Source organism: Vulpes vulpes, unplaced genomic scaffold, assembly GCF_048418805.1.
Source record: "Vulpes vulpes isolate BD-2025 unplaced genomic scaffold, VulVul3 Bu000000706, whole genome shotgun sequence".
Lineage (NCBI taxonomy): Eukaryota > Metazoa > Chordata > Mammalia > Carnivora > Canidae > Vulpes > Vulpes vulpes.
The window spans coordinates 45,419-65,618 of record NW_027325693.1 but is presented as its reverse complement, the minus strand read 5'-3'; the positions used below and the strand labels follow the sequence as shown (position 1 = coordinate 65,618).

General features: G+C 35.6%; 1 long non-coding RNA gene across 4 annotated transcripts in view; it reads right to left on the bottom strand.

Annotated features, from left to right (window-relative positions):
• Positions 1-12,889, bottom strand: part of LOC140596650 (uncharacterized) — a 76,497-nt gene extending 63,608 nt beyond the window's left edge. The window contains exon 1 of one of the 4 annotated variants that reach the window (XR_011998545.1): positions 12,684-12,889. This is a non-coding gene — a long non-coding RNA (uncharacterized lncRNA). The remainder of the gene's footprint in view (positions 1-12,683) is intronic. The other 3 variants (XR_011998546.1, XR_011998543.1, XR_011998544.1) reach the window with 3 other exon arrangements.
• Between the last annotated feature and the right edge of the window lie 7,311 nt (positions 12,890-20,200).

Below are 20,200 nucleotides of genomic sequence, written 5' to 3'. Positions count from 1 at the left end.
AACTGTCATTCACAATAGAAGGAGAGATAAAGAGTTTTCCAGACAAATAAAAATTAAAAGAATTCATAACCATTAAACTAGTCCTCCACGAAATGTTATGGGGGACTCTGTGAGTGAAAAACAAAACTGTAAGTAAGACTAAGAGAAACAGAAGCTCGAAAGAAAAAGAAAGCAAAACTGTTATGTAAAAATACAAATAAAAGCACAAGATAAAAGGATGTAAAATATGATACCAACTATCTGAAATGTGGATCGGAGTAAAAATGAGTTCAAAATTAAGCAACAATCAGCTTAATAAAGACTGTTATATGCAGGATGTCATATATAAACCAAATGGCAACAACAAATCAAAAAAAAAATTAAAAGAGTAAGAAATCTGAATATATCACTAAAGAAAGAGCAACCCATGAAAGAGAGAAAGAGAGGAAAGGATCAGAGAAAAACTACAAACAGAAACGACCACAGACAAATAACAAAATGGCAAATAAATACACGTCTATCAATAATTACTTGGAAAGTAAATGGATGAAACACCCTAATCAAAAGACAAAGAATGAAAAAACAGACATAGGGTGACAAAGTGGATAAAAAATAAGACTCATCCATATGATACCTAAAAGAGACTCATTTCAGATCTAACGACACCTGCAGATTAAAAGTGAGGGGATAGAGAAATATCTACCATGTGAAAAGATGTCCAAAGAAAGCTAGAGTAACAATATTTATATTGGACAAAATAGACTTTAAAATAGAGTGTGTAAAAAGGGATCAAGAAGAACACTATATAATAATAAAGGGGACATTCCAATAAGAAGATATAATAATTATAAATATGAATGCACCCAATATGGAAACACCCACATACATAAAACAGTAATAACAAACATAAAGGAACTAACTGATAGTGATACAAAATAGTGGGAGACTTTAACAGTGTACGTACATCAATGGACAGATAATCCAAACAGAAAATCAATAAGGAAATAGTGAGTTTGAATGACACACTGGATCATTCCATACTGAAACAGCAGAGTATACATTCTTTTCAAGTACACACAGAACATTCTCCAGAACAGATCGGAGAGTAGGCCATAAATAAACCTTCAACAAGTTCAAAAAAATCAAAGTCATACCATGCATCTTTTCTGACCTTAAACTATGAAACCAGAAGTCAACTACAAGAAAAAAATTAGAAAAACCACAAATACTCTATGTTAAAGAACATGCTACCAAACAATGAATGGGTCAACCAAGAAACCAAACAAATAATTCAAAAGGACATGGAAACAAATGAAAATGAAACACAATGGTCCAAAACATTTGGGATGCAGCAAAAGCATTCCCAAGGTGACAGCTGATAGCTACCTCAAGAAGCAAGAACATTCTCAAGTAAACAATCTAACCTTACACCTAAATGAGCTAGAAAAAGAATAAGAGAAACCCCAAAACCAGTAGGAGGAAGGAAATAATAGACATTAGAGCAGAAACAAAGGATATAGAAACCAAGAAACAATAGAACAGATTGATGAAACCAGGAGCTGGTTCTCCAAAAAGATCAACAAAATTAATGAGTCTTGCCAGACTCATTGAGGGGGGAAGGCCTCAAATAAACAAAATCACAAATAGGAGAAATAACCACCAACACCACAAAAATGAAAACAACTGTAAGAGAATATTATGAAAAACTGTATGCCAACAAATTTGACAACCTAGAAGACATAGATGAATGCCTAGAAACAAAACCTACCAAAGCAGGAAGAAATAGAAATTTTGAATGGGTCAATTACCAGCAGGGAGATGGAATCTGTAATCAAAAATCTCCCAACGAACAAAAGTCCAGGACCAAACAGCTTCACAGGCGAATTCTATCAAACTTTTAAAGAGTTAATTATCTATTCTTCTAAAACTATCCCCAAAAAAACAGAAAAAGAAAACTTCCAAATTCATTCCATGAGGCCACTATCATCCTGATACTAAAACCAGATAAAGACACACAGAAAAAAAGAACTACAGGACAATATCTCTGATGAATATAGATGTAAAAGTCTTCAACAAAATACTAACAGAATCCAGAAACACATTTAAAAAATCATTCAACATGATCAGGTAGGATTTATTCCCAGGCTGAAAGGGTGGTTCAAATATTCACAAATCAATCAACATGATATGTCACATCAATATGAAAAAGGATAGAAACCATAGGATCATTTCATGAGACATGAAGTATTTGACAAAGTGAAACAACTAGTTATGATAAAAGCCCTTAACCAAGTCGGTTTAGATGGAACACACCTCAACATAATAAAGGCCATATATGAAAAACCTACAGCATAAATCATCTCAACTGGGAAAAACTGAGAGCTTTCCCCCTGAGGTCAGGAAAAAGACAAAGATGTCCACTCTCACCACAGTTATTTAACATAGTACTGGAAGTCCCAGGCACAGCAATGAGACAACAAAAAGAAAAGCAAGGCATCAAAATTGGTAAGGAAGAAGAAAAACTCCCTCTATTTGCCAATGACACGAGACTATACATAGAAAACCTGAAAAACTCCACCAAAAACTACTAGAACTAATACACAAATTCAGTAAAGTTGGAGTCTACAAAATCAATGGGTGGAAATATGTTACATTTCCATGCACTAATGATGAAGCAGAAGAGAAATTAGTAAAAAATGCCATTTACGATTGCACCAGAATGGTAACTTACCCAGGAATAACCCTAACCAAAGAAGTGAAAGACCTGTACTTTGAAAACTATAAAATATTGATGAAAGAAATTGAAGAGACCACAAAGAAATGGAAAGACATCCCATGCTCATGGATTGAAAGAACAAATATTATTAAAATGTCTATATTACCCAAAACAGAAACTGAGGAAAAAAGAGACAGGCAATTAAAAGACCATGAGGATAGATTAAGGGAAATAAATGACAGCCTTAGGAAGAAAAACCTACGTTTAATTGGGGTTCCCGAGGGCGCCGAAAGGGACAGAGGGCCAGAATATGTATTTGAACAAATCCTAGCTGAAAACTTTCCGAATCTGGGAAGGGAAAGAGGCATTCAGATCCAGGAAATAGAGAGATCCCCCCCTAAAATCAACAAAACCCGATCAACACCTCGACATTTAATAGTGAAGCTTGCAAATTCCAAAGATAAGGAGAAGATCCTTAAAGCAGCAAGAGAAAAAAAGTCCCTGACTTTTATGGGGAGGAATATTAGGGTAACAGCAGACCTCTCCACAGAGACCTGGCAGGCCAGAAAGGGCTGGCAGGATATATTCAGGGTCCTAAATGAAAAGAACATGCAACCAAGAATACTCTATCCAGCAAGGCTGTCATTCAAAATGGAAGGAGAGATAAAGAGCTTCCAAGACAGGCAGGAACTAAAAGAATATGTAACCTCCAAACCAGCTCTGCAAGAAATTTTAAGGGGGACTCTTAAAATTCCCCTTTAAGAAGAAGTTCAGTGGAACAATCCACAAAAACAAGGACTGAATAGATATGATGACACTAAACTCATATCTATCAATAGTAACTCTGAACGTGAATGGGCTTAATGACCCCATCAAAAGGCGCAGGGTTTCAGACTGGATTAAAAAGCAGGACCCATCTATTTGCTGTCTACAAGAGACTCATTTTAGACAGAAGGACACCTACAACCTGAAAATAAAAGGTTGGAGAACCATTTACCATTCAAATGGTCCTCAAAAGAAAGCAGGGGTAGCCATCCTTATATCAGATAAATTAAAATTTACCCTGAAGACTATAGTGAGAGATGAAGAGGGACACTATCTCATACTCAAAGGATCTATCCAACAAGAAGACTTAACAATTCTCAATATATATGCCCCAAATGTGGGAGCTGCCAAATATTTAAACCAATTAATAACCAAACTGAAGAAATACTTTGATAATAATACACTTATACTTGGTGATTTCAATCTAGCTCTTTCTATACTAGATAGGTCTTCTAAGCACAACATATCCAAAGAAACGAGAGCTTTAAATGATACACTGGACCAGATGGATTTCACAGATATCTACAGAACTTTACATCCAAACTCAACTGAATACACATTCTTCTCAAGTGCACATGGAACTTTCTCCAGAATAGACCACATACTGGGTCACAAATCGGGTCTGAACCGATACCAAAAGATCGGGATAGTCCCCTGTATATTCTCAGACCATAATGCCTTGAAATTAGAACTTAATCACAACAAGAAGTTTGGAAGGACCACAAACACATGGAGGTTAAGGACCATCCTGCTAAAAGATGAAAAGGTCAACCAGGAAATTAAGGAAGAATTGAGAAGATTCATGGAAACTAATGAGAATGAAGATACAACCGTTCAAAATCTTTGGGACGCAGCAAAAGCAGTCCTGAGGGGGAAATACATCGCAATACAAGCATCCATTCAAAAACTGGAAAGAACTCAAATTCAAAAGCTCACCTTACACATAAAGGAACTAGAGAAAAAGCAACAAATGGACCCCACCCCCAGCAGAAGAAGACAGTTAATTAAAATTCGAGCAGAACTAAATGATATCGAGACCAAAAGAACTGTGGAACAGATCAACAGAACCAGGAGTTGGTTCTTTGAAAGAATTAATAAGATAGATAAACCATTAGCGAACCTTATTAAAAAGAAGAGAGAGAAGACTCAAATTAATAAAATCATGAATGAGAAAGGAGAGATCACTACCAACACCAAGGAAATACAAACGATTCTAAAAACATATTATGAACAGCTGTATGCCAATAAATTAGGAAATCTAGAAGAAATGGATGCATTCCTGGAAAGCCACAAACTACCAAAACTGGAGCAGGAAGAAATAGAAAACCTGAACAGGCCAATAACCAGGGAGGAAATTGAAGCAGTCATCAAAAACCTCCCGAGACACAAGACTCCAGGGCCAGATGGCTTCCCAGGGGAATTCTATCAAACGTTTAAAGAAGAAATCATACCTATTCTACTAAAGCTGTTTGGAAAGATAGAAAGAGATGGAGTACTGCCAAATTCGTTCTATGAGGCCAGCATCACCTTAATTCCGAAACCAGACAAAGACCCCACCAAAAAGGAGAATTACAGACCAATATCCCTGATGAACATGGATGCAAAAATTCTCAACAAGATACTAGCCAATAGGATCCAACAACACATTAAGAAAATTATTCACCATGACCAAGTAGGATTTATCCCTGGGACACAAGGCTGGTTCAACACTCGTAAAACCATCAATGTGATTCATCATATCAGCAAGAGAAAAACCAAGAACCATATGATCCTCTCATTGGATGCAGAGAAAGCATTTGACAAAATACAGCATCCATTCCTGATCAAAACACTTCAGAGTGTTGGGATAGAGGGAACTTTCCTCGACATCTTAAAAGCCATTTACGAAAAGCCCACAGCAAATATCATTCTCAATGGGGAAGCACTGGGAGCCTTTCCCCTAAGATCAGGAACAAGACAGGGATGTCCACTCTCACCACTGCTGTTCAACATAGTTCTGGAAGTCCTCGCCTCAGCAATCAGACAACAAAAAGACATTAAAGGCATTCAAATTGGCAAAGAAGAAGTCAAACTCTCCCTCTTCGCCGATGACATGATACTCTACATAGAAAACCCAAAAGCCTCCACCCCAAGATTGCTAGAACTCATACAGCAATTTGGTAGCGTGGCAGGATACAAAATCAATGCCCAGAAATCAATGGCATTTCTATACACTAACAATGAGACTGAAGAAAGAGAAATTAAGGAGTCAATCCCATTTACAATTGCACCCAAAAGCATAAGATACCTAGGAATAAACCTTACCAAGGAGGTGAAGGATCTATACCCTAAAAACTATAGAACACTTCTGAAAGAAATTGAGGAAGACACAAAGAGATGGAAAAATATTCCATGCTCATGGATTGGCAGAATTAATATTGTGAAAATGTCAATGTTACCCAGGGCAATTTACACGTTTAATGCAATCCCTATCAAAATACCATGGACTTTCTTCAGAGAGTTAGAACAAATTATTTTAAGATTTGTGTGGAATCAGAAAAGACCCCGAATAGCCAGGGGAATTTTAAAAAAGAAAACCATAGCTGGGGGCATCACAATGCCAGATTTCAGGTTGTACTACAAAGCTGTGGTCATCAAGACAGTGTGGTACTGGCACAAAAATAGACACATAGATCAATGGAACAGAATAGAGAACCCAGAAGTGGACCCTGAAATGTATGGTCATCTAATATTCGATAAAGGAGGAAAGACTATCCATTGGAAGAAAGACAGTCTCTTCAATAAATGGTGTTGGGAAAATTGGACATCCACATGCAGAAGAATGAAACTGGACCACTCTCTTTCACCATACACAAAGATAAACTCAAAATGGATGAGAGATCTAAATGTGAGACAAGAGTCCATCAAAATCCTAGAGGAGAACACAGGCAACACCCTTTTTGAACTCGGCCACAGTAACTTCTTGCAAGATACATCCACAAAGGCAAAAGAAACAAAAGCAAAAATGAACTATTGGGACTTCATCAAGATAAGAAGCTTTTGCACAGCAAAGGATACAGTCAAAAAAACTAAAAGACAACCTACAGAATGGGAGAGGATATTTGCAAACGACATATCAGATAAAGGGCTAGTTTCCAAAATCTATAAAGAACTTATTAAACTCAACACCAAAGAAACAAACAATCCAATCATGAAATGGGCAAAAGACATGAAGAGAAATCTCACAGAGGAAGACATGGACATGGCCAACATGCACATGAGAAAGTGCTCTGCTTCACTTGCCATCAGGGAAATACAAATCAAAACCACAATGAGATACCACCTCACACCAGTGAGAATGGGGAAAATTAACAAGGCAGGAAACAACAAATGTTGGAGAGGATGCGGAGAAAAGGGAACCCTCTTACACTGTTGGTGGGACTGTGAACTGGTGCAGCCACTCTGGAAAACTGTGTGGAGGTTCCTCAAAGAGTTAAAAATAGACCTGCCCTACGACCCAGCAATTGCACTGTTGGGGATTTACCCCAAAGATTCAGATGCAACGAAACGTCGGGACACCTGCACCCCGATGTTTCTATCAGCAATGGCCACAATAGCCAAACTGTGGAAGGAGCCTCGGTGTCCATCGAAAGATGAATGGATAAAGAAGATGTGGTTTATGTATACAATGGAATATTACTCAGCGATTAGAAACGACAAATACCCACCATTTGCTTCAACGTGGATGGAACTGGAGGGTATTATGCTGAGTGAAATAAGTCAATCGGAGAAGGACAAACAGTGTATGTTCTCATTCATTTGGGGAATATAAATAATAGTGAAAGGGAATATAAAGGAAGGGAGAAGAAATGTTGGGAAATATCAGGAAGGGAGACAGAACATAAAGACTCCTAACTCGGGGAAACGAACTAGGGGTGGTGGAAGGGGGGAGGAGGGCGGGTGTTGGAGGGGAATGGGTGACGGGCACTGAGGTGGACACTTGACAGGATGAGCACTGGGTGTTTTTCTGTATGTTGGTAAATTGAACACCAATAAAAATTAATTTAAAAAAATAATAATAATAAAAAAAAATAAAAAATAAATAAAAAAAAAATGTCTATATTACCCAAAACAATCTACATAGTTAATGCAATGCCTATCAAAACACCAACAGCATTTTTCACAGAGCTAGAACAAAAACATCATAAAATTTACATAGAATCACAAAAGACTCTTAATAGCCAGAGCAATTTTGAAAAAAGAAAAGCAAAGCTGGGATGCCTAGGTGGCTCAGTGGTTGAACATCTAACTTTGACCCAGGACCTGATCCCTGGGTCCTGGGATTGAGTTCTACATCAGGCTCACCGCCTGCTTCTCCCTCTGCCTATGTCTCTGCCTCTCTCTGTGTGTCTCTCATGAATAAATAAATAAAATCTTAAAAAGAAAAGAAAAAAAAGCTGAAGGCATCACAATCCCAGGCTTCAGGTTATATTGCAGAGCTATAATAATCAAAACAATATGATAGTCACACAAAAATAGACACATAGATTAATAGGATAGAAAGACCAAAAATAAAACCACAATTATATGGTCAATTAATCTTTGACAGAGTAGGAAAGAATATCAAATGGTAAAAAAGAATATCTCTTCAAGGAATGGTGTTGGGAAAACTGGACAGCAGCATGCAAAACTATGAAACTGCATCACTCTCTTTTACCATACATAAAAGTAAACTCCAAATAGATTAAAGACCTAATTGTGAGTCCTGAAACCATCAAAATCCTAGAGGAGAGCACAGGCAATAATGTTTCTGACACTGACTGTAACAACATTTTTCTAGATATGTATCCTGAGGCAAGAGAAACAAAATCAAAAATAAACTATTGATACTACATCAAAATAAAAAGCTTCTGCATGGCAAAGGAAAGAATCAACAAAACTAAAAGGTAACCTACTGAATGTGAGAAGATATTTTGCAAATAACATGTCCAATAAAGGGTTAGTATTCAGAATATATACTTTCACAACTCAACACCCCAAAAATGAATAATCCAATTAAAAATGGGCAAATCACTTGAATGGACATTTCTCCAAAGAAAACAACCAGATGGTCAACAGACATATAAAACGATGCTCAGCATCACTGATCATCAGGGAAATGCAAATCAAAACCAAAATGAGATTCCACCCCATAACCTATCAGAATGGCAAAAATAAAAAACACAAGAAACAACAGGTGTTGGTTAGGATGTGGAGAAAAAGCAACACTCATGTACTGTTCATGGGAATGCAAACTGGTGCAGCCACTGTGGAAAACAGTAAGGAGTTTCCTCAAAACTTTAAAATAGAACTGCCCTATGATCCAGTAATCACTCTACTGGATTTTTACCCCTCAAAATACAAAAACACTAATTCAAAGGGATACAGGCACCCCAATGTGTGTGGGAGCATTATTTACAATAGCCAAACTATGAAAGCAGCCCAGTGCCCACTAATAATGAATAGATAAAAAAGTAGTGTGTGTGCATGCTTGCACGGGCACACACTGTGTGTAATGGAATATTATTCACCCATAAAAAAGAATGAAATCATGTTTTTTGCAACGATATGGATAGATCTAGAGAGAAAAATGGTAAGTGAATTAAGTCAGTCAAAGACAAATACCATATAGATAACACATGATTTCACTCATCAGGGGAATTTAAGAAACAAAACAAATGAGCAAAGGAAAAAAAAAAAGAGAGTGGCAGAAACTAAGGAACAGATTTTTAACTAAATAGACAAATTGATAGCTACCAGAGTGGAGGTGGCTGGGGCAATGGGGAAACAGCAGATGGGGATTAAGGAATACACTTGTGATGAAGAGTGATGCATAGAATTGTTGAATCACTGTATTGTACACTTGAAACTAATATAACACTTTATGTGAACTATCCTGGAATTGAAATAAAATAAGGAAATGTATATTCACATAATATGATGACTTTGGTTAATAAGGTATTACATGATTGAAAATTGCAAAGATATCTGTTAAAAATTCTCAGCATAAGAAAAAAGATTGCAACTGTGTAAGAAGACGGATGTTAGCTAAACTTATTGTGGTAAACATTTCTAAATATACATATATACAAATAAAAAATAAGAACCTTTCTATAGTGTATTCTCTCTATATATATTTATATATTGTGTTACTAATAAATGCTATCACAAATTCTTACAACCTTTTCTTAATAAGTTCTTATAGCAAAGTGTTTTTTATTTTTCTTCATGTAAGAAGATTATGATATTATTACCCTGATATTTAAAGAATGTTCATTATGGGAATTTTAAGAGGGAAAGTGAGCAAGTAAATATTCTAATAAAAAAGGTGAAATAAATTCAATAGACGCAGAATATCAACCACAAATATGCATTTAAAAAATAAAGCAACTAAATTTAATGATGTATCAATGGATAAACCTAGTTCTAAGAACATTTATATTTAATGGAAGAACTATTCTTGGGACATAGAATGTTAAAACATCTTAACTATTCCTCACCTGATATAAACTACCACCATTTTAGTTCAGAAAACTGTGATTTTGAACAAACTATGGATTTTCCTCCTTATGTTCACAGAATACCAATGATAGCAGACAGGAAAATTTATGCCATGTGTCCCTGTTAATTAAGCTCCCTTGCTTGTAAGCCATTTCAAGAATTGGAGAGAAATCTCAATTCAAAAGTCTCCAGATATTAACTCATGGTTAAATCATTTCTATTACTTTAATAAATATGATTTTAATTTGCAAGAGCTCTTTTAAGAAATGGTTAACATACACAATAGATTCTCCTTTGAAACTGGTACCCCAACTAGGGCACTGATAATTTTGCATTTATATATTTATATTTATTTAATTTTGCCTTATTATACATATATAAAATGAAACTAACATAACACTGTGCTATATATATATACTAATATGAAAATGTATTATATATATACTACATAATACACACTCACACACCACACAGGCAAGCTTGGACTCAATAGTATTATCCCAATTCTTAAATGGATATATAATTAATTGTCATTAATACTGTGCATTTTGTTATGCCAGAAAGATCCAGGTTATTAGAATTCTGAGTTCCACTGATTCCTAAATGTATTACATTTTATAGGTGGAAAATTGAGCTCATTGAATATTGTTTGAAATGAAGAGCCTCATTCTCAGGCCTCTGTTTCCTTCACTAGGAGGTGCTGAAGGGTTCTTGGGGCAAAACTGGATTTCACAACCTTTGGAAGAAACAATGGCTATCTTCTTTGTGTCCCAGCCTGGTTTAAAATGATTCAGGGAGGGATCCCTGGGTGGCACAGCGGTTTGGCGCCTGCCTTTGGCCCAGGGCGCGATCCTGGAGACCAGGGATCGAATCTCACGTCGGGCTCCCGGTGCATGGAGCCTGCTTCTCCCTCTGCCTGTGTCTCTGCCTCTCTCTCTATCTCTCTGTGACTATCATAAATAAAAAATAAAAAATAAAAAAAAATAAATTAAAAAAAATAAAATAAAATGATTCAGGGAGACTGTGCCTCTGAATGGTCATATCAAGGCCAAACCACAAATTAATCTGAAATTTGGTCACTGAGGCATCTACTCCAAAATATTAATTGGAAGCCTTCTGTGGATCTAGCTCCATCGTAGGCAAAGTTGGTTGGTTTGAGTATTCTTTTCCAAAGAATCTTTTCTTTACCTTTTTTTAAAAAATATATTTTAGTTATTCACGAGAGAGAGAGAGGTAGAGACACAGGCAGAGGGAGAAGCAGACACCTCGCAAGGAGCCCAATGTGGGATTCGATCCCAGGGCTGGGGATCATGCACTGAGCCAAAGGCAAATGGTCATCTGCTGAGCCACCCAGGCGTCACTGGGGAATCTTTTCTTTTTTAAGAATTTATTTATTTTAGAGAGAGTGGGAGCAGCGGGAGGGGCAAAGGGAGAGGGACAAGCAGACTCCCACTGAGCAGGGATCCCGATGTGTGGCTCAATACCCAGACCTTGAGATCAAAACATGAGCCAAAGTCAGATGCTTAACCAACTGAGCCACTCAGGCGCTCCTGCGTGTTATTTTCATAATGTCTCAGTGGCAGAAATTAATGCCAAGTTGTGGGTGGCACTAGGATCATATATACCAATAAAGTACCTTAAAGACTAAGAACCCCAGAATATCAGTTGCATTGTCAAGAGTTAGAACACAGTGAATAGAATTAAATTTCTTTTAAAAGAGCCAAGAGTGCTTAGTGGTTAAACAATCTTTAGATCAGACAGCCTGACTTTGTAATGTGATCTGCCACATATAATCCTGGACAATTTATGCAATCTCTCCACATATCACATCTCGAAAAGGAGGATGACAGAGTCACTATGTATAACAAAGTTAGGAAATAAATAGGTGCTGTCCTTGAAGCATTTTCTATTGCAGTTGACAAATGACAAAGACTTCATAAATTTTAGCCATCATGATTAGGTTCCAGGTAGTGGAACTTGGGAGGATGAGAAGAATTAGCACAGAGGAGCTAAGAAAAAAATCATTTCAGCTAATAGAGTGTGAGTAAAGGCTTACATTAAAGAAATTCAATACACAACCTTCATCATCCTGTATAATCTAGTTGCTACCTACCTCTCTAAACTCCTTTCAAGACATCTCAACTACATTCATTGTCATTTAGCTACACTGGCATTCACTCTGTTAAACATGCTCTGATTATTCCCGCCTTCAGATTGTCACACATACTCTTTACTTTTTATTTGCCTAAAAACTGTTCATTCTTCAAGTTTTAATTTAATGTCTCTTCTTCAGGAATACCTTCACTGAAACAGACACTCATCCCAATTTGAATGATGTGGGAAACAAAGGCAGAAGAAAAATTATTAAACTTCCTTACCATCTACAGCACACTGACAAGTCCATGAAAAAGGCAGACCAACATTCCTCCAGGGACTCAACTGTTTCAATGTTAAAACTTTGCTAAAGGCAAAAGACAACCTTCCCGGGAGGCCTTTCCCCCGGGAAGGTCGGTGCAGCTCCTGCTCCTCCGGGACGGGGCTCTCCTGTCCTGGGGACACTCGCCCCGGCCCCAGCCCGGCTCCACGCGGGCCCCTCCCCCTTGGAGGCCTTTTGTTCCTTTATTTCTTTTTCCCGTCTTCCTACCTTGATAGAAGCGCGAACTCTTCTCACTGTAGCGTTCCAGCTGGTCTCTCTTTAAATCTCAGGCCGAATTCGTAGATTTTCAGGATGATTTGAATGTTTTCTAGGTAATTTGTTGAGGACAAGTGACTTGGGGACCCTACTCTGCCGCCATCTTGCCCCTCCCTCCCATTATTTTTGTTTTGATTCGATTATTTTCTATTCGATTTGATTTTTTTCATGTCGATTTGATTATTTTGTTTTCGATTTGATTTTCATTTCGATTGATTATTTTCGTTTCGATTTCATCATTTTCTATTCTATTCGATTATTTTAGTTACTATTTGATTACTTTCGATTCGATTCCATTATTTTCATGTCGATTTGATTATTTTGGTTTCGTTTCTATTATTTTCGTTTCGATTGATTATTTTCGATTCGATTTGATTATTTTTGATTCAATTTGATTATTTTTGTTTCGATTTGATTATTTTTGATTCGATTTGATTTTTTTCATGTCAATTTGATTTTAGTTTCGATTTGATTATTTTCAATTCGATTTGATTTTTTTCATGTCGATATGATTTTAGTTTCGATTTGATTATTTTCGATTCGATTTGATTTTTTTCATGTGGATTTGATTATTTTGGCTTCGATTTGATTTTCATTTCGATTGATTATTTTCGTTTCGATTATGTTTTTATTCGATTCGATTATCTTCGTTTTGATTCGATTATTTTCGTTTCGATTCAGTTCCATTCCATTCGATATTTATCAATTCGATGCGATTTGATTTTCTTCAATTCGATTCGATTCCATTCCATTTTTTTCATTTCGATTTGATTATTTTTCTTTTGACTGTATTCTTTTTATTCCATTCGATTATTTTCGTTTTGATTCGATTTTCATTTCGATTGGATTATTTTTGTTTCAACTCAATTATTTTCGTTTCAACTCGATTGTTTTTGATTCGATTCGATTATTTTCGTTTCAATTCGAATTTTTAAATCGATTCGTTTATTTTCACTTCGATTTGATTATTTACATTTCGATTCAATTATTTTCGATTCGATTCGATTTTTTTCATTTCGATTCGATTATTTTCGATTCGACTCGATTATTGTTGATTTGATTCGATTATTTTGGTTTCAATTTGATTACTTTTGATTCTATCTGATTATTTTCGTTTCGATGTGATTATTTTCGATTCAATTCGATTATTTTCATTTTGATTGATTATTTTGGTTTCGATTCGATTATTTTCGTTTTGATGCGATTTTTTTCGTTTCGATTCGCTTATTTTCGTTTCGATTATGTTTTTATTCGATTCGATTATCTTCGTTTTGATTCGATTATTTTCGTTTCGATTCAATTCCATTCCATTCGATATTTATCGATTTGATGCGATTTGATTTTCTTCAATTCGATTCGATTCCATTCCATTTTTTTCATTTCGATTTGATTATTTTTCTTTTGATTGTATTCTTTTTATTCCATTCGATTATTTTCGTTTTGATTCGATTTTCATTTCGATTGGATTATTTTTGTTTCAACTCAATTATTTTCGTTTCAACTCGATTGTTTTTGATTCGATTCGATTATTTTCGTTAATGATATCCTGAAACATGAAAACACTAACTGACAGCCTACCTATGTCAGTTTTCTTACAGAGAAGTGTATTAAGCAAACAATTTCTTTTCAAGGAAATCTATCTTATTTCTTTTGTGTTAAAGCTTAATTCAATTTTTAGCATTTCTTTTTTTTTTTTTTTAATTTTTTTTTTTTTTTTAATTTATGATAGTCACAGAGAGAGAGAGAGAGGCAGAGACACAGGCGGAAGGAGAAGCAGGCCCCATGCACCGGGAGCCTGATGTGGGATTCGATCCCGGGTCTCCAGGATCGCGCCCTGGGCCAAAGGCAGGCGCCAAACCGCTGCGCCACCCAGGGATCCCAATTTTTAGCATTTCAAATAATTAAAATGTTTTCCTTGAGCTTCTGTATTTTATGACTTTTTGATATGACATCAACTCAAATTGTACAAAATTTTACCACTTTAAATTCTGACTCAATAATAGTAAGAATTTTGGAAAATGAAAAAGCCAGGTACAGAGCCTTTTAAAGCACATAGTAACATAAAGATTTCATATTATCTTAAATGTTAAAAAAAGGGAAGTTGTACAGTATGATAAAAGTTAACTGCTTAGAAGAAAGTTTTTTCTGCTGTATGAAAATACTGCTGAAAACAAACATGTAAGATCACTATAAACTTAGCTGGTTAATAAAAAGTAATGCTACTAGAATACTGTATCTTACCTAATGCACTTATTGAATGAAAGTGTTTTAAGAAGTCACTGAGACACAAAGATGACAGAACAGCACCACCTAGTTCTCTATATAAAAGTTTAAAATATGTATGCATCTCTGACTTACTTCAGAGAACTGAATATACTCTCAAAAATAAGTCATTTAATATAAAACTATATGCTTGCAAATTATTACCTGCAACAGAGCATTTACTTCAATTGCTTTGATTTTAACGTTTCATTTAAAAGAAAAAGCAAAATTAAAGATAACAGTTAAGCTGAGGTTTTTTAGTTGTGCAAGGCACTGCATTCTGTAATCCAGATAAGTAAATCTCTAAGTAGACTAACTGTACATGCTTGACCACCACCATTATGATTTCCAAAAGTATATATCTTTTTTTTTTTTATTCTATCTACTACAAGATATATATATCATCTACCCCGGGGACACCGATGGACAATAAATAATAATATAAAAACACCATATGACCTGTTAGGAATATGACCTCATGTGCATGTTGAGGTCATCAATCAAAGTTAAATACTAAAAGAAATAATATAAAGATATCGAGAATATTTGTATCCCACTCATTATTTTACATATTCCAACATTTCACACAACTGTATATACAATTCATTTTATTTTTAAAGTTTTTAAGTGGTATTCTCATCTATTCTCCAGCTTTATTTATCAGGTGATTCTTATTTCAGCCATATTCAGGGCAGCTTGAGCAGGAGGAAATATTTCAAGAACAACATTTCATCGGCAGTCTCGAGAAGCCATATACTAGTAGCACAGGTTTTAATCAGGCACAATGTAGTATTGTAATATAAGCAAGGGACAGAGTTTTAATATATATGACACAGTATAAGGAGCATTGTTTCTGGATAGGACACCTTAAAAATGTTTTCCCTGAGGCATCAGCAGCTCTTTAAATGACTGTCACTGGTAACATCAGAATTGCTCAAGCAGAACTTCAGCTCTAAAAAAACTAAATATTGTTGCTTGTTACATAGATTCTTCTCACAGACCTCTTCTCCCCTACATTCCCTCTGCTGACCTGGTCATCTACTGTTCTGGCCCACTGAGCCTTTATGAAATTAAATGAATCATCCTCTTGAACAAATCAGTTAGAATAGACCATGCTTGAATATTTCTTGTTCACTTGTCAGCTTCTTTCAAGTTGTATTAATAAAAAAAAAAGAAAGAAACTGGAATCATACTGAGAATGTTTTCAGGATAAACAACTGGAGGAAATGAGAGCTCTTTAGGCCAAACTTAAATAAAAAAAAAATGTTAAAAGCTCAGTGAGGCTTATAGTAATGCTCTTAAATCAGTGATTTCATATTTTCATTGATACATCCACATTAGGTAACTATTGAAAACATATTACTATAAAAATGGATTTTTTATTTTAGAAAATAAGCTAGGGTGTTACATATTTTTGTGTAACTAGTGTCTCAGCTACTAGACTATTAACCCCATGAGGGTGGAAACCGTTTTCCACCTTGTTACTGTGTATATCTAACATTTAAAACAGTGCCTGCAAGTAGATATTGGTTTAAAAAAATTAAACAGTGAATGAGTAAGTTATGCTTAAGAAAACCAAAGCCTATGAAGAATAAAATGATTATAGAAATTTACACATGCACACATTGAATAATGCACAAAAGCAAAATTCAATTTAAAATTGAAACAGTCTATTTTCTTATAATAAAAATGGCTAATGGAATGAGAGCTGGTGTTGTATGAAAGTGATGAATCACTGAATTCTGCTTCTGAAACCAATGTTGTGCTGTATTACTACCTATAATTTAAGTAAAAAATTTAAAGAGAAAAAAAATAAAATAAAGGACTAACAGCAAAAATTTACTAATTTTTGAAGTTGATATCTACGGATGTAATTTCATGAGAAAGGCATGTATGACCCAAGCTCAGGCTGATGACTACAAAACTAATTCATAAAACTCATTGACAGAGACAGAAAGCTCTGAAATTTATGTAGACATATGTATCAGAATAAAAATCTCTTTACAGTGTAAAATCTTAACTGAATAATGCACGGGTAGATATCAAAAATTAAATTTTAGTAAAAGGTATTTTTTAAGACTACACAGTGAATGTTACACTGTGTTACAAACTATTTTTAGGTGGAAAGTGAAAAGAGATATGCCATTTCTGTAGTCTTCAATCATCCATAATATTCTTCTACAACCCATGACCAAAGAATGAGTGTGATTCCAGTTTCTCAGTCTACAGAAGAAACTGCAGAAGTAACTTGCTTGGTTACTGGGTGTCTCGGTCAGTTAAGCATCTGACTCTCGATTTTGACTGGGGTCATGATTTCAGGGTTGTGAGATCAAGCCCCCCATTGGGCTAACGCTGGAGATGGAGCCTACTTAAGATTTCCTCTCTCCCTCTCCCTCCCCCTCACACAGAAAAGAAGAAAGCAAAAGAAAGTAACTCGCCCAAGGTCTCTAAAATAGTGGCATGGTGTAGATGAGAACTGAGGCCTTTTCATTCCTACCATTATGTCTTGCTGCTGCAGGGCACTTCCAAAATTCAGAGTTTGAGTTAGTCCAGCGATATCTCCTCGCTGTACAGAATATGGAACCTACCACCACGAGGCCAGAGTCTTTACTGTGCCTCCACGCTAGCAGTAGTTTGGCATGGCTGCTGCGTATGTTCTCCTGAAGGATCAGGGCTGTGATTCATGCCTCCTCCCCTGTCACAAGTTACTCCCATTCTCTGTTCAGTCCCCCAAGATGATATGAAAGTTTTCAGAGGAAATTATCTCTAACACCTGATCAAGTTTACTACTGGCTTGTGATAAGACCATCATTAAATGATAGGAAGACTGTCTTCCCAACTTGTCCACACCCATCCATCAAACAAAGTTGTGGTATTACAAAATACACTTTCAGGCTGTCCTGTCCTTCAAGGATAACTTGATGTTCTGCTTTGTTGGTCGTCTGTACTTGTGGAGCCAATAAAATTCGGTAAAGCGAAGTGAAGGTTTAAAATAAATCTGACCTTACTGAACTCTACTAGATCTCTAAAAAACTATGAACTTATCACTGTATAAATACTTTCATCTTAGCTATTCCACGGAAGTGAAAGGATAGGGAGGATTGAAGTTTCAGAATACGATTAGTCTTACCTCACCCATAGCATTTTTATGTTTAAAGAAAAAAATGCAGGCCAATGGGCATGAAACTATCATATGTAAATTTTACTTGGCCTTTTAAAGATATGTTTTTTATATTAAAACTAGATATATAACTTTATATATTAAAAATATATAATTTTTACTGAACACACTTCATTTTCATGCTAGTTAGCATCAGGTCTTTCCATAAAGACATTGTTCAGTATTCTTTTGAAGAATATAACGGATATTGTTTTTAATTTGGTGACTCTGGACAAAAACTTTGGCCTGAAATGCTTTCCTTCTATCAAATTAAAAAAATTCATTTTCTGAGTGGGTCATTATGACTAAAACTCTTGAGAAATAAACAGGTATAACTCTTCCTCACATTTCCAGTGTTTCTGATATTAAGTGGTTACACATTAAAAAATCATGTCACTTCTATAAATGGATTTACAAGAATATTCTCTATATAATAAAAATTCAGTAACATATTATAATATTTTTTTCACCATAACAGGGAAACAGTCAACAAAAACTGCTTCTGAATCTACCTTCCTGTTTATTCCCTAGGCTCTGTAAAGTCAGTCAGTAAGGGCCGAACCGAAGCCACATTAGAAGGTTATTCTGCAGCTGTTGCATCACATTGACAGTCACAGTTTAACATAAAGAAGATTCTAAGTACAGCAGCTATGGGTGAATATAATTCTTAATATCAACTCCATAAAGTGGTAACAACATTTAATAAATTGAACTAGTTTAATCTGCTTGGGATATTTTTATTTACTGAATGTGCATTTCTACACAATGACGATAGAGTGATTTCAGCACCTTCCATCAGGTAAATCTTTTTTTTTTAAATTTTTTATTTATTTATGATAGTCACAGAGAGAGAGAGAGAGAGGCAGAGACATAGGCAGAGGGAGAAGCAGGCTCCATGCCCCGGGAGCCCGATGTGGGATTCGATCCCAGGTCTCCAGGATCGCGCCCTGGGCCAAAGGCAGGCGCCAAACTGCTGCGCCACCCAGGGATCCCCCATCAGGTAAATCTTACGTTAGCCTAGTCAATAATACCTTTTCAGATGCCCAAAGTCATGAAACAGTTAAAAATCCAAAAGATATCAAGAAATTGATTTTCTAAATTTGAAGAAAAATTCTATGGCTTTAAAGAAAAGCTATATTTCCCTGGGACTTTTAAGAAAAAGCATTCTTAAAACACTTTATGTGGCATTAAAGTCACTACGAATTGTAGAAAGTCTTTTTTCCCTTGGTGTTCAGCTCCCAGTAAGTATATTTAAATTCTCTTCAAAAAGCAGTTAATATTCCCATCCTACCACCCACGGTCTTTCAAAATGCTAAAAGGGAAATAAATCAAATTCAACCACAGCAAACATGTGTCTTCAATTGCAGAAGTATGACTAAGTATCAAGAAAAACCCCAAAACATTTAGGATTTTCTTTAAAAGGCCTTTCAAATAAAATGGATGTAATCTTCCCAAGTCAAATTAAGTGAAGTGCACCCTGAATCCATACTTCAGAGAAGATTCCCAGAACATCTACTCCACAGCTTTGGCAATAACAAAAGCAGGTCAGTCCCCACTGATAATCTGGCAGATCAAGGTCAGTTTGTAATTCCTCTTTGTTCATACATTTATCCGGAAATACTGGTTACTCTAAGTAGAACAGTAAGATGATTTGGTTTCATGTTTACCTAAAGCCATCATCAGGAATATTTGGAGGGCTACAGATAGAAATCTTTAATAAGTAAAGAAAAAAAAAAAAAAAAAAGACAAGGGGTTATGATGCCCGGAGAAATCAGGGAGATTCAAAGCTATGAGATGAATGTTTTCAGTGCAAATTCGAATTGCTTGCCCTAATTGAAAGCAATGGTCTCATAGTTTTGTGAAGGATGTCATTATTCAGAATTGTTTGTGTTTCTTAGTAGCCATTTTTTTGTACTCTCTCTGTACCTTAAATACGAATAAACATTCATTGCAAATATTTATTCTATTCAGAATAGTGTATTGGCACTTTGGCAGTTATAACATAAATACTTAAATATTATTTGGATCCAAGTAAAGAGATGTGTCA